This window comes from Varroa destructor, unplaced genomic scaffold (genome assembly GCF_002443255.2).
Source record: "Varroa destructor unplaced genomic scaffold, Vdes_3.0 BEIS01000001.1, whole genome shotgun sequence".
Classification (NCBI taxonomy): domain Eukaryota; kingdom Metazoa; phylum Arthropoda; class Arachnida; order Mesostigmata; family Varroidae; genus Varroa; species Varroa destructor.
In genome coordinates, this window is record NW_019211454.1 from 56136608 (window position 1) to 56149156 (window position 12549).

At 45.0% G+C, this 12549-nt stretch overlaps 1 protein-coding gene across 5 annotated transcripts in view; it reads left to right on the plus strand.

The window, feature by feature from the left end:
* The window catches only part of LOC111243309 (fat-like cadherin-related tumor suppressor homolog), a 420575-nt gene that overhangs the window by 311574 nt on the left and 96452 nt on the right, over positions 1 to 12549 (plus strand). For all 5 annotated transcript variants that reach the window (XM_022788656.2, XM_086978170.1, XM_086978169.1 and 2 more), the window contains one exon: positions 1311 to 1354. The gene's annotated coding sequence lies outside the window, so the exon portion shown is untranslated. The remainder of the gene's footprint in view (positions 1 to 1310; positions 1355 to 12549) is intronic.

A 12549-nucleotide genomic window follows, 5' to 3' on the forward strand; every position in this document is an offset into this window, starting at 1 on the left:
TATTTATATATATATATATATATAGTCTAGCAGTGTTCTCAATTGTGGAGAAAGCTTAGAATGGCTATCAGCCCTCCGTGTCGGTCCAAAAAAGGGCCAGAACGCGTCGAAGACGACTATCCGCTTCAGTCCTTCGTATCAGTCTAGTTAGTAAGCTCCTCCAAGATGCGCTTTTAGATCGTAAGCATTACCGAACGACGACTTCCCAGCAGCAACAACATCAGCCGACTTAGGCAAGGGATAGATTTGGCATCTTGTTCTTTCACTACTCGTCGCTAAATTGTGGTCACGTTGAACTGTTTCGCGGGCCCACAAGAACAAGGAGAAGAGGAGAACACCCTGAGGCAGAGATAGAGACAGCAGATGAGTGGAAGTGCATTTGCTGACGATGCGACTCTCAGAAACTCCAGCTGAGGCAATTATCTAGCAACAAGAACTCTAACAATAAAGTTAAGTAAAAGATGGAACTTCGTACTAGCACTTCCAGCAGTATGTACAGTAGCTACGAATTTAAACAGAAATCGCAGAAATCTAAGCGACAGTCTAAGTAATTTCTTCCTGCTTAACTTGAATACTTTCTACTAAAATGGAGAGTACTTTTTATCTCTGTCTGAGTGGTCCTCTAAGAGACGATAATAAGCGAACGCTAACATTTAGTTCGTAGAAGTGGCCTCTGAGTGCTTCGTCATGTTAAATGAAAAATTCATGCCGAAGTATTGCAGCAGAAAAACGTATGGGCTCTTATTTGGTCTGGATATGTTTGTGACGATCGTGGGATACTATATGGATGCGTATTCAATGTTTTGCATGGTCGGTTATGCCATTCTTAACTAGAAGATCGCTATTCAATTGGCTCTCAGCGTGTTTACTGAGATCATTGACTTCAATGACGTTTACACGACGGCATTTTAGCGATTTTATAACCAAAAAAACGCAGCCCAGTAGAATTGTCTACGAGAATCTTGGTTTCGTCGAATATGCTACGTAAATCAACGTACCGACATTTTGAAAAATAAAATCCACAATTTGCATAAGTAATAGACGTCTATATATAAATGGCATAAAGGCACTCCTCATCGAATATCTAGTAGTGACAGATCAAACATTTACTTTTTTGCAAACCTTCAAATAGCTTACGGTATGTGTAGCCGCAAAAACATTAAGTTGCTCTTTGAATTGGTATATCAAGGCCCATAAAACTACCAGTAGGTCAAAAAAATGCATGAAATTTAAATTTTGCTTTCTACTGTCGAATACAATTAATATTGAAATATAACAAAATTTCTATTATCATTTGTCTCACTTTTCAGTGAATTATGATGGAATGACCCGAAGAGCCTCTTATTTACCAAAGGTAAGTTTGCCGTCTAAACAGATTTGCCTCAATATGTGAATGTTTGTATTATACATGGCACACTTCGGCTGTACTACTGCCAGCAAGCTGTGGCTGCAGATTTGTCGTATTTTTTGACGCTTCGCTTGGCGTCTGCGAACGGCTAGTCATCAAAAGCACGTCTCCCTCAAGAGAGTAAGTATAATGTACAGTTAGCTTGTGGGCACCTCAGGAAACATATCCAGAAATGGTTTGGCGAGAACGTTCAGCGTACGAAGAAGGTAGGGAAGCAGGAGATGCTCTTCAAGCTGACAGCATTCTGGATGGAAAGCACGTTTCAAACGCAGCTTCAACGCAGCATCGATCTACCAACGTTCTATTGTGGCGAAGGAAAGGAAGCGAACGCCTTCACACTTAAGAGTTCGTTCGTTCAACGATACCACCATTTTGGACAGTTTAGCCAATGTGAATTTGGAGTTAGGACGCAGTTTGGCCAGGCAAAATAGGATTGGCTCGTTATCCTACCGCCTTATAGGCGATATATCCAGCCTCATGGTATTTCCTATTGAACAGCAATTACTCGGTGGACTGGAAATTGATCAATCGTAAATAGTTAATAGGTGACTCTGGATGGCGCTCTCCTCCAACCAGTGGAGGCAAGCTCATACTGCGTCTTATAGTATTCAACAATTGCCGTAGTCGCTTCCAAGAAAACAACCCTCACAATTAGAGGTCTTGTAACCTGTAATAGATGCAGTCCTGTAACACCGAGTTGGATCGCATCCAAATGCAATGATTACTAATCTGTCGATCAACTCGAAAGGCAGCTAACTGGATCAAGCATATTTTCCGTGTTAGTCCTACATACGACTATTTGTCTATCTGTACAGCGAAAAAAACTAGTAGCAATAATGGTTGAGTCTTTATGAAATACACGATATACAAACATCTCAATCGTAGCAGACAGAAAACGGTTGGTTTACGGTACCCTTAGCTATTCTGTTACTCATATCTTTATTCCGGCATGGTTGGTAGTACTGAAAAGCTACGGGAGGAAATAGCCATCTGGCACGGCTGGTATCGTAAAATCGCTTAGGTATAAATTTCCTTCATATCCTTAGGCATAAAACTCTATCTCGTGGAACGAGTGGCCAGAACGGGTTAGTGGCAGTCTTGTTGCCAGAAGGCAAGGCGATTTCTACTGCTGTCTATCGTGAGGCGGCTCTTCTATTAGTCTCACGCGGTCGGACCGATCACCAAGCGTCCCTATCTGCTGCAGCAGCTTTCCTTATAGGTCGTTATTCCAACCCGCGACACATAGTTACTATTATTACTGCTACTAGGACTAGCACACTCTGTCGCCGTTCAACAAATTTTGTGCAAAATCTCTTGCAGTCCGCTCCCACTTTAGCTATCGGCTTATGGATAAGCGGTAAGTTGTCAGTTTTGGGAGCGCAATAGTGCCTGTAGCTTGCAGACATCGTAAACCGCATCCGACAAAACTCCGAGATCCAGAGCCAGGTTCCACCGGATTCTGATATCATCGTCGAAGTCCATTCGCCTTTTCTCCCAAATACTTGAAGAACTTTGACGCAAGTTTTCTACTTTTGCCGTTTTTCTTTCTCAATCGTACTGGTGCTTAGGCCGACCTGGCCGCACCTGACGCCTAAATCTAAAACAGTTATGGCTAACTATAATATTCCCAGGAAGTACGGAAAGCCGGGCCGGTCAAAGATGCGGATGTGAATTCGGCTAACGTACATCACCGCTCGTTACTGTTGCATTTGTGAATTTAATTAACGAAGACGAATTTATCTTGGATATAGCAAGCGAGTCAGTTAGAGCCGTAGCAGGCAATCTTGCCAGGGACGTTGCTGCTTTATCAAGATAGAAAGCATCAAAGAGCTCGTTCCACCAGCTGCATGGGTTGACGAGTGCGCGACCCGTACAAGCAGCAGCTGAAAGTAACTATAGTTCGTGTACGGCGGATGAATTGAAAAACTAGAGAGAAGAGACTGCGAAACGGAAGAATTTCGCAACTTTACGAATTTAAACGGAAATGGGAACTACGGATTTTTCGCTAATATGGAAAAACTTGAAGTGCGGTTAAAATTGTTTTTACAAGACTAAGCATCAAGGTCACCCAGATCGGAGCGCGGAGGTCGTTTGCTTACTTTCAGGTCTGCGCAGTGGGCTATTTAAGGAGTTTCCAAAAGATATACTTTTTACATCCGGGGCCAGCGAGCCATTCGTTGGCCACCCTGTTCTACATCAACACAACTTTTCCACAAGCTCTGCCGCCACGTAACGAATTTGCGCACGACATCAAAGTCCCTTGAAGCATATTTAGTCGAGTGTAGGCTTGATCCTCCCAGGTAGAAGTATTCTTGTTAAGGCAACATATTCTACCTAGTGATATCCGTTGCATCCGAGGGAAAGTTCCATACTAATTGAGTACACACTTCAAGGCCTCTTCAAACATCCTTTCCTGACCTAATGCTTTTCATTTCAAAGGGGAATCTAAAAAATGACAAGAAATAGTGGTTGATCTGCTGGGAACGCTATCAACCACTGCTCGAGAAAGGTAGACAAGCCTCTGCCGACCACGATTCTATAATAAAGCCGTTGCACTTTTCATAGTAACGATAACTCGTTTGAAAGTAGACCCCTTTGTCTAGGTTAAGATCCAGATTCAGACCCAGAGTGAGCGGGAACATAACGCGAGAAGGAGTTCGCCTGCGTTGAAAGGAGGGTTTCATCATTTTCAACCTTCAGAATGTTAATGCATAGCTCAGTTTTGTTTTTTTTTACTTATTCATGTTCTGAATCGGATTACCTGCGAACTGCCTTATGTGTGTCTTTGTAGAGCTCACAATCCATTCTTACTTATATCATTGTATAATGGTATTGTATTGTAAGGAAGAATTCATCTTATGGTCTATTCGACTCAGATACAATTCAACCAAAATGAATCCTGTCGTCCACCATCGCAATCGCCGTTTTCAGTGTTGCCCTAGGCCGATATTATTCAATAGCGTGACCGGCGTTGTGTGCCCACCACTCATTAGAGAGAAAACGGCTACGCGATCCTCCGCCCTCCGAGCTGTGCCTTTATCTAGTGGCGCTTTCAGCCCTTCCGATATGAGCAATAGCACTAGCACTAGCTGAATTGCCGTCATAGCAGCGTTGGTGCAGAAAACAGCTCTGAATCCCGCCCCTGACATAAGTTCAGAATGGTCCGACATTTGCATGCTGGGTCGGCCCTTTTCATCTACGGCACTCTATTGTCAAGTAATCGAAGTGTGTATCGGAGAGTTAGGACGGCTGGCAAAGTCTGCGTGCCCAGCAATACAGGGCTCGGGCCTGAGCGAAGCGTATTAGAGAGTATAGTCGCTCGTCATAGATGCTGCTGTATAACTGCTGAGATTCACTTCGTACAGTGATGTAGTGACAGAAAGCGAGAAAGAAAGACAGACAGAGTATATCACTGCTATTTGTTATCATTTGTGCCTGCTACTAGCCTATAATACATATTCAGGCGAGGGGGTGGCTGGCACAGACTTTTGGTCGAAGAGCGCGCCACGTGCGCAGGCCGAACATGGCTGCATACGCATCGACCTCAATGTATTGAGATTGCTTTGCTTCCCTCACTGGGGGGTGATGGATTCTGTGGTATAGCAGCAAGTGGCGTTGACCCCCAGGGAAAGAAAGGGAGGTACCAATGGTGGTTTGTCGAAAAGCCATACATTGTAGGCTATTGTCTTTGCTTTGTATGCCGCCGTAGTTGTTGACGCTGTGTTTGTCGCGGCCACTGCCGTTCGTCCTCGTCGAACAATTGCTTTGTAGTATCATCGCATTTGGCCACAGGAGAGCAGACACATAGACGCACATTGAGCTACAGCAGCATTGGTGCAGTGGGTCGCTTCGCAACTGCATCTAGGGGCGATTGGCGCATGGCTTCTGCCCGCATTTTGCCTGGCTCTCAGCGATAGCATCATCCTGTTTGCCCTAAATGCATGAACGCCGCGCTGCTACTTTTAGCTGCAACGTACATTACAGGCGCATATAGTCGGCGACTCTATCGGCCATATGAAATCTCTAAGCAACAGACAGTTTGTAGAGGACGCCTCTGATGCTTGGCGATGTTGGACGCCAATGGATAGTGCAGCACGGTGACACCGGCGTCGAAAGCCCTACAGAATGTAGTTAGTAGGACAGAAGGCAGCGCAGGATGAAAGACACGCCTTTTGCGTGTCTTTCATCCTGCGCTCCTCTGCTTCCTTTATCCAAAGGCGTGCTTGTGGTAAATGGTCGTAGGCGGTCGGTTTTTAGTTTTGCTGGCAAGTAAACAGCAACGGCGTATGGCGAATGTGCGCCGTTTGCATTTATCTCTACTGGAGAAACCGGTTAAAGCTACGCTGGCCGCGATGCATTTAGTTTATACTGCTATGACGTTTTTTCATTAAAATAAGCACGATCGGTTAGACCTCTAAGTAACCTGCACGACTACTTTTGCCTACCACTGTTTATATTTATTTTCTAAATGGCATACCGCTGAGCAACATGGTTACCACTGTACATGCCCAGTATGCCATTGTGTAGTAGTCTGGGTGAAATGCTTTTTGCTAGCGCGAGAAGTCGGTTTTTCAAAAGTTGTCTAGATTTGGTTGCCTTTTTCTATTTCGTTCGTTCCATAAGCTCTGATCCTTAGCCCTCTTGAGAACACCAAGGCCCAACGGTCAGCAGTGTAGTAAGGCTGAGTGGATAGCTTCTGCTGTCTCAATAGTAGAAATGCACGATTGCAGCAGCTGTAACTTTGGAAAGGGTTTAGGCCGCTCAGACGTCCAACCGATCGACTAAAGTCAGAAAAAAAGAGGGCACGTTTGTAGGTGGTGGGTTGCACTTGGCAGCAGAAGAGGATCCGTTTGCAAATTGCATCTGACAGGACGGCAGTTCTGCGGAGCGTGTCCGCCCGGGCGGGTGAGGTAGACCCCTGCCAAGCCAAGAAGCTACCGACCTTCTGAGTCGCTCGCCGCCGTTAAGCTGCTGAATCTGTCCAAGTCGACCATCGTCGAAGTGGAACAGAGGCAGCGTGGACACTTCGTCCAGCGACGCGGCCACTCTGGTTGGCTGGCATGCCAGCAGCTGTCTGTGGCTTTAGCTCGGATACAGAGCAAAGCAACGGGGGTCAGCACGACGCGGCAGGTCTTTCTCGCGAGATCGGATGGACACAATGGGATTTTCGAAAAGGCCAGCCACGCTAGTCGAGGCGGCGGCTGGTTACTCGCCCGATCACTCGCCTTTCGTTGCCTTTAGATAACGTTGAGAAACAGAGAAACTGAAGGAACAAGAAACTTGAATGGCGACAACGAAATGGGCTGCTGCCGTCGACCTTTCCCAGTGCGATACTATAGTCAATCCGGCTTCAGCAGGAACTGTCAGACTATGTCGAAGCAAGGATGCTCAAATTGCGTTAGTCGTTGAGAGTTGCGCTTGACAACGAGGCACTAGCAACTATGTCTCTCTCTCTCTCTCTCTCTCTCTCTCTTGTATTTATCTTTTTCTCTTTCTGACCCAATGCGTGCACATCCTTCATTCCCCATCTGCCTGCTTATATTCGCGTTAGATACGTATGCGTATGTGCATGATACGCGCAGGAATAGCAGCGGCAACATACGCCAGTCTTCGTATTCGCAGTAAGGCGGGGTAGACGACCCGAGTTTACAGACGAAGTTCCTACGCGACATGTTCCGGAACCTTTCCTTCAGTCTCGGTCTTATCCGCTACTGTCCTTTTTCGACGATGGACCACAGAGTTAACCATGGATCTGGTTAACGGGCGCGCAGCTAAAATCTATCTAACGTCTAACATATTGCTGACGTAACCTCTATTAGGATTGGTGGCAGAATTTCGTTGTGCAAGGCTAACCCCGTATCGTACACAATACTGCACGCTAACCGAGCTACACAAAAAATATGGTTCTATCTCGACTAATTGAAAAATGAGAGCAAATATCGAGAAAGTGATAGCATCAGTACCAGGTATTCATAGTAGCAGTATCAATACTATTAGATATATATGACTATGTGTGTAAAAAAAGCCTGGATTCGGTCGGCGGCCATCGGGGGCATCCGTGTTGGTGGGTGCACCGGCCCTGCCACTGCCTTTCGCCAGCGTCCAAGGGCTCGCTCAAATGTCCGTATACAAATAATGTGCGCGTATATTTATATGCAAGTATATGCGTATTCTGTCTGTCTTCCCGCTTGTGTGCGCATACATGTACGGCGCATAAGTGGTGCAAATATGACTCCAGTCTTTTCTACGGTAAGATGCGGAGTTACTGGCGCAGCACTCGGTTCAGATGGCGTTTGTGCCTACTGGCGCTAGCAATGAGATGGGGTTGATGGCGGGAGTGGTCGCCGAAATAAAGCAGAGCCGGTAGTCGGGACGGTCCATGTTACAGGAAGGGATAACATGCGAAGACTTCGAAAAAGGGGAACACTTTCGGTGGCGGCTAAAGCATCCTTAAAACGTGGCGCGTTTTAAAATTGTTAGGCAGAAAAGGAGGAGGCGGGGGTAACGGGGAAAAGAAGTGGCCAGGCAATGGTAATGCAGTTAGACGAGACATCATTTTGCATGTCGAAATGCTTACTACGCGAGCCAATGCGACTACTGCTGGTGGAGCTGCTTAGCGCCACTTTATTGTCACTAACATTATAGCCACTGCTGCAAGTGCACCTAACTCTCATCTTAGCAGCAACAGGACACTACTATTTCCACAAGCGGTCTGCTTCAACATTGTAAAGGACGTAAAAAATCAACCAAATCGAGTTGAAGGCTGTTGGCTGTCAAAAGCCTAAAAAAAAAAAAAATAAAACGAGGACTGCGGAACATATGGACACCAAAGTGGGCGCCGCGAGATTGGACGTACCAGCGCTAAGCTTGGAATAACGATGAATAGATTTGATTCCGACCTCTTTTGCCGTTGTCATTCCCACTCAGCTCCCTAACCTTGCGACGTCAGTGGTCCTATTTTAAGAGTTAGACGTTCCACGTCACAAGGAAGTTGAATAGGACCGAATTTAGGCCTTTCTCCAGCTGTTTCCAGCAGAAAATTGTATACCTGCATATATAATTTTGTAGCTAGTAAGCAACAGAAAGTATGAAGTAGGCGACTACACGATACTGGTGAGCATATGAATTGAAAGACAAACGTATCCCGTTCGCAAACGGTGATCATTTTGTATGCTATAGGATGACTGACTGGTGAGGTTTTATGGAATTCACAATAGTTAAGTAGTGTATACTAGCACGTGCTTACTGAGCCCTGTGTTTTAGGCTTTTTGAACGTGCTTTAGAAACTGCATAACATAAGTTGGATTGCTGAAAAACGATGGTGTACATAAGACGTCTACCTGCTTTCTGGAACATGAGTAACCATCTCCAATCTTACACAGCTCAAGAACTAATAGTATTTCCGGATCAGTATCGGCGGCTAGTGTTTCGGAACAGATATTCTTCTACACATCAGCAAGCTGCCTTTATATTTTAAGCGAACGTTCTACAGTAACAGATGCTGTTTCGCTTGGTGACTCTAATCTCGGCACTCCGGGTGACCCTTAAAACGACTGTCCTGACTTGTAAATAACTAACCTCATTGTGTTATACTTCAGATACAGGAAATAAAATAAATACACGCAGATATTATGTATCTGACGTTTTTGACCAAAGTATACCTTTTCTAGCTACTAGAAAAGGGAGCGATGTCTATAGCATAACACCAGCGACAAAGGTAACGGCTACCATCATTGAAATATGAAATCTAAGGCCTTGTTTTCCCATAAAAACCTTCGTCAGTTTTTTTTCTACTGGCAAACCAATGCAAATGTGCAGCCACCAACAACTGTTGAGGTTGAAATGAATGAACCTCGTCCTCTGCTTCGGCTTCAAATATTCTGTTTCGACTTGGGTCGATTCAACTCTGCTCGGCTATATAAGGTGAGATTTTCTGAATAGCCAGGTTTCTTGCTGGTTAGGGTAGGATCTAGACCGGAAAGGTCAGCTCGCCTGTCTGCTTCTGGCCTACCGTTGCTTCGAAACGGAACCGAATCAAGCCAACGCCAAGCTGTCGTGCTGAATAAAAAAACGTAGAGGGAAAATGAACACATACATCACAATTTCCAGTACGATTCTGCTGCGGTTGCCCGTCTGTCGTCGTCGTTGACTGGGCGCTGCCAGGTTGTCCGGCCGTAGACCGTTCGCTAGCTCATAGGGGGACAGAAACGGTGACAACGACAATCACCAACTTGAAAGAGCAACGAGACGCCAAACCGCTTTTACCTACATGTTCATAGCTCCAACCCCGTCATACCGCCACTTTATGGCGGTAGTCGTGTTGAAGATACTGTTTTGGTGGCCCTTAGATTCTGCATTTCAAAACAGAACTGCCGCCGAAGCCGGTCGTTGCAACGAAGTTATACGAGGGTGCCGATGGCGCTGTGGCTTTTCGCGTCAGTGAACAGAGAAGGAAAAGGAAAAAGAGTAGGTTCCTCTCGCTAAAGAAAAAAATTGCCATTTAATTATTGGAACGGTCCATATAGCACGTGGGTGAGTTTGAGCAGGGAAAACGTTTCTGTCAGATGCATGTAAAAGAGGCGGAGAAGATTTGAGCCATTCAGCAAGTGGGGGTAGTTGTGAAGGGCAGCACGCGAAAGAGAGGCGTTGAGTCGCAGCAGGTGACAAACAGAAGTCTGGTCTATAGATGTTTGCCGATCTTGTGCCTCCATGATATATTATGATTCCACTTTCTTTTGCTTGCTGGCAACAAGGGGAGCAGTACGTAATGGAAGTGGCAGAGGACGCCACGATTCAAGGTCTATCCATTAGGTAATTATTGTTGTTGCAGATGCTCTTGTGTTAGGTCCAATCGTTGGTCCGACCTATGATCTGACCCTGCTCTTTATTCTGCACTCGCCTAGACACGTAGCCACGTCACCACACAGACACGCACAGAAGACACACGCGAACATAATTCATTGCTTGCGCCTACCTTCACGCATTGAAAATACCTATATCATTCTATTCGTCATCATTCAAGGCATCGTTGCTTGCCACTCCAGTCTCTCAAGTTTGCAGCCTCCGTAAAATGGATCATTTTTATAGAATGAGCTTTAAATCCTCCACACCGCTCGATAGGCAACAGAATGCCTCGATAGCATGAGACCTCTTTACACGTAGCATGTTCTTGCTCATAATATGGCAAACATAATGTGGCAACGACAATCTAGAGCCTATAGGTGTCCTTCTACCCCAGTTGTGGTTGGTTCCACTGACAATGGAGATTCAACAAAGGGATATTGTACATGTTGAATGACACCAGTTTGACTTGTGCGAGACGAGTGAGAGGATGGCTCTGAACCAGCGTTGTTGACATTCGAGGGCGCTTCAACGAGATCAATATCGTAGACGAGCAAGAAAAAAACGGAAGCTAAATTGCCAGTATGAGCCAATTGGTCAGTCGGCTCGCCGTTAGATTGACAGGTGTCGAGAGGGAAAAATGACAACGAACCAGAAGGTACCGCATCGAATATCAGTACTCTCAATAGTCTTCAGCCCGCATTTAAGCATATTATGTGACCTTGTGATGTACTGCTTTCGCTACAGAGTCTAAGGATAGTGAGAACGTCGACAGAATAAAATCCTTATATGTGTGATTTGCTCCTAGATTTTTGGTACAATTATTTGATTCGCAATTTCGAGTGCTGATATCTGGGAGTTGGGCTTTCTTCTGAGAAACGGGCCCTTTTTTCTCATAATCATCTATAGGTGATATTCGTAACATATCTAATAACTTGTTTTATAAGGAATATCATTCCGATTGCTGACGGACGTTTACGTGACATTTTTTTTTATCGTTTGCATTAATATTGATTTCAAATTAAAAGTCCTAATAACATTGGAACTTGCTCTATTAAATGTTCCTCCTTAGATTGACCCATAGCCCGAAGACACTGCGTGCTAAAATGATGTAACATTGTAACCTTTTTGCCCTCCCTCCGGCTCGCTTTTGTCGGACCTCTTAGTCTGAATAAAAATCTAGGTTTGCTACTCCGCTTATTTTGAAAACATTCTACCTAGTTGTCAGCTATAGGGCTTTTTCTCATTTTTCTTAACTTCCTACCATTGTAACATTCAAGTCGTGTATCGCCATAGGGCGCCACAATTTTTTGTTTTTTACCAGCCGGAGCATTTTACGTCCTCCATTGAGTTGTTGATTGCTGGATATTGCGAAAGCAGCAGATGGTGTATCTGTTGTCTTACCTGTTAAATACCCTGTGACTTCGTGGCCTAACTTTACCTAGTGAGCGCACTACGCGCGAGCCTTCTGAGTGCAGCTACCATCTTAGAACTTTTGCCAGTGTAGATTTCTTAATCAGGACGTTTCGCATTTCTCCATTAGGCCTTGGTATCCAGAACATTCAAGGCAAACATTTGAAAAAGATATCGGTGGGATAATACGAGGCTCCTGCGTTGCTGTACTCCTTCTGTTCATAGTTTCGCTAGCAACAGCGGTGACAACAACCAATAAATAAATCGCTTCTGAAAGGGCCAGCGTTATGTCTGGCACTGATTGCACGTCTGCGCATGATTGTGACGAAATAGACGACAACAACTTGCTCTCTTCAGCAGGTTAGAACTAGAGTCAATGATACAGTCGTCCAAATGTAGAAAGCACTAGTTTGCTGTGACTTCTACTATATAGTACGTTCTGTGATGCGTTTACGGTCGACACAAAAGTTCTTGTTGTGTTAACAAGCTGAATAAGCCCAGAGGCGCAAAGCTCTATTTGGAGGACCTTCTCAGAAGGCATACAATTAAACCAGCCGTCGGATTTCTCAAATTAATGAAAAAGTGCTTGGCCGATGCAAGCGGGAAGTGATTGACCTAGTGTAAAATTAAAATGAAATAACTTGTTTTGACGACGTGATTGCAGTTTATGTTCACCAAGAGTAAGCAATGTCGACCACCGCATAGATTCCGGAAGCACTTTGTTCCGTCGAAATATCTGACAGCATTGATCGTTTTTTTTTTGGGCAATATCTCGTAATTACAAATGCTTCTGGTGCTCACTAAAAACAAAGCTACCAGCTTGCATAAAATCTATTCGGCACTACCATCGAAGTTGCCTGCTCTCCTGTTTGACATTATTTTATAAC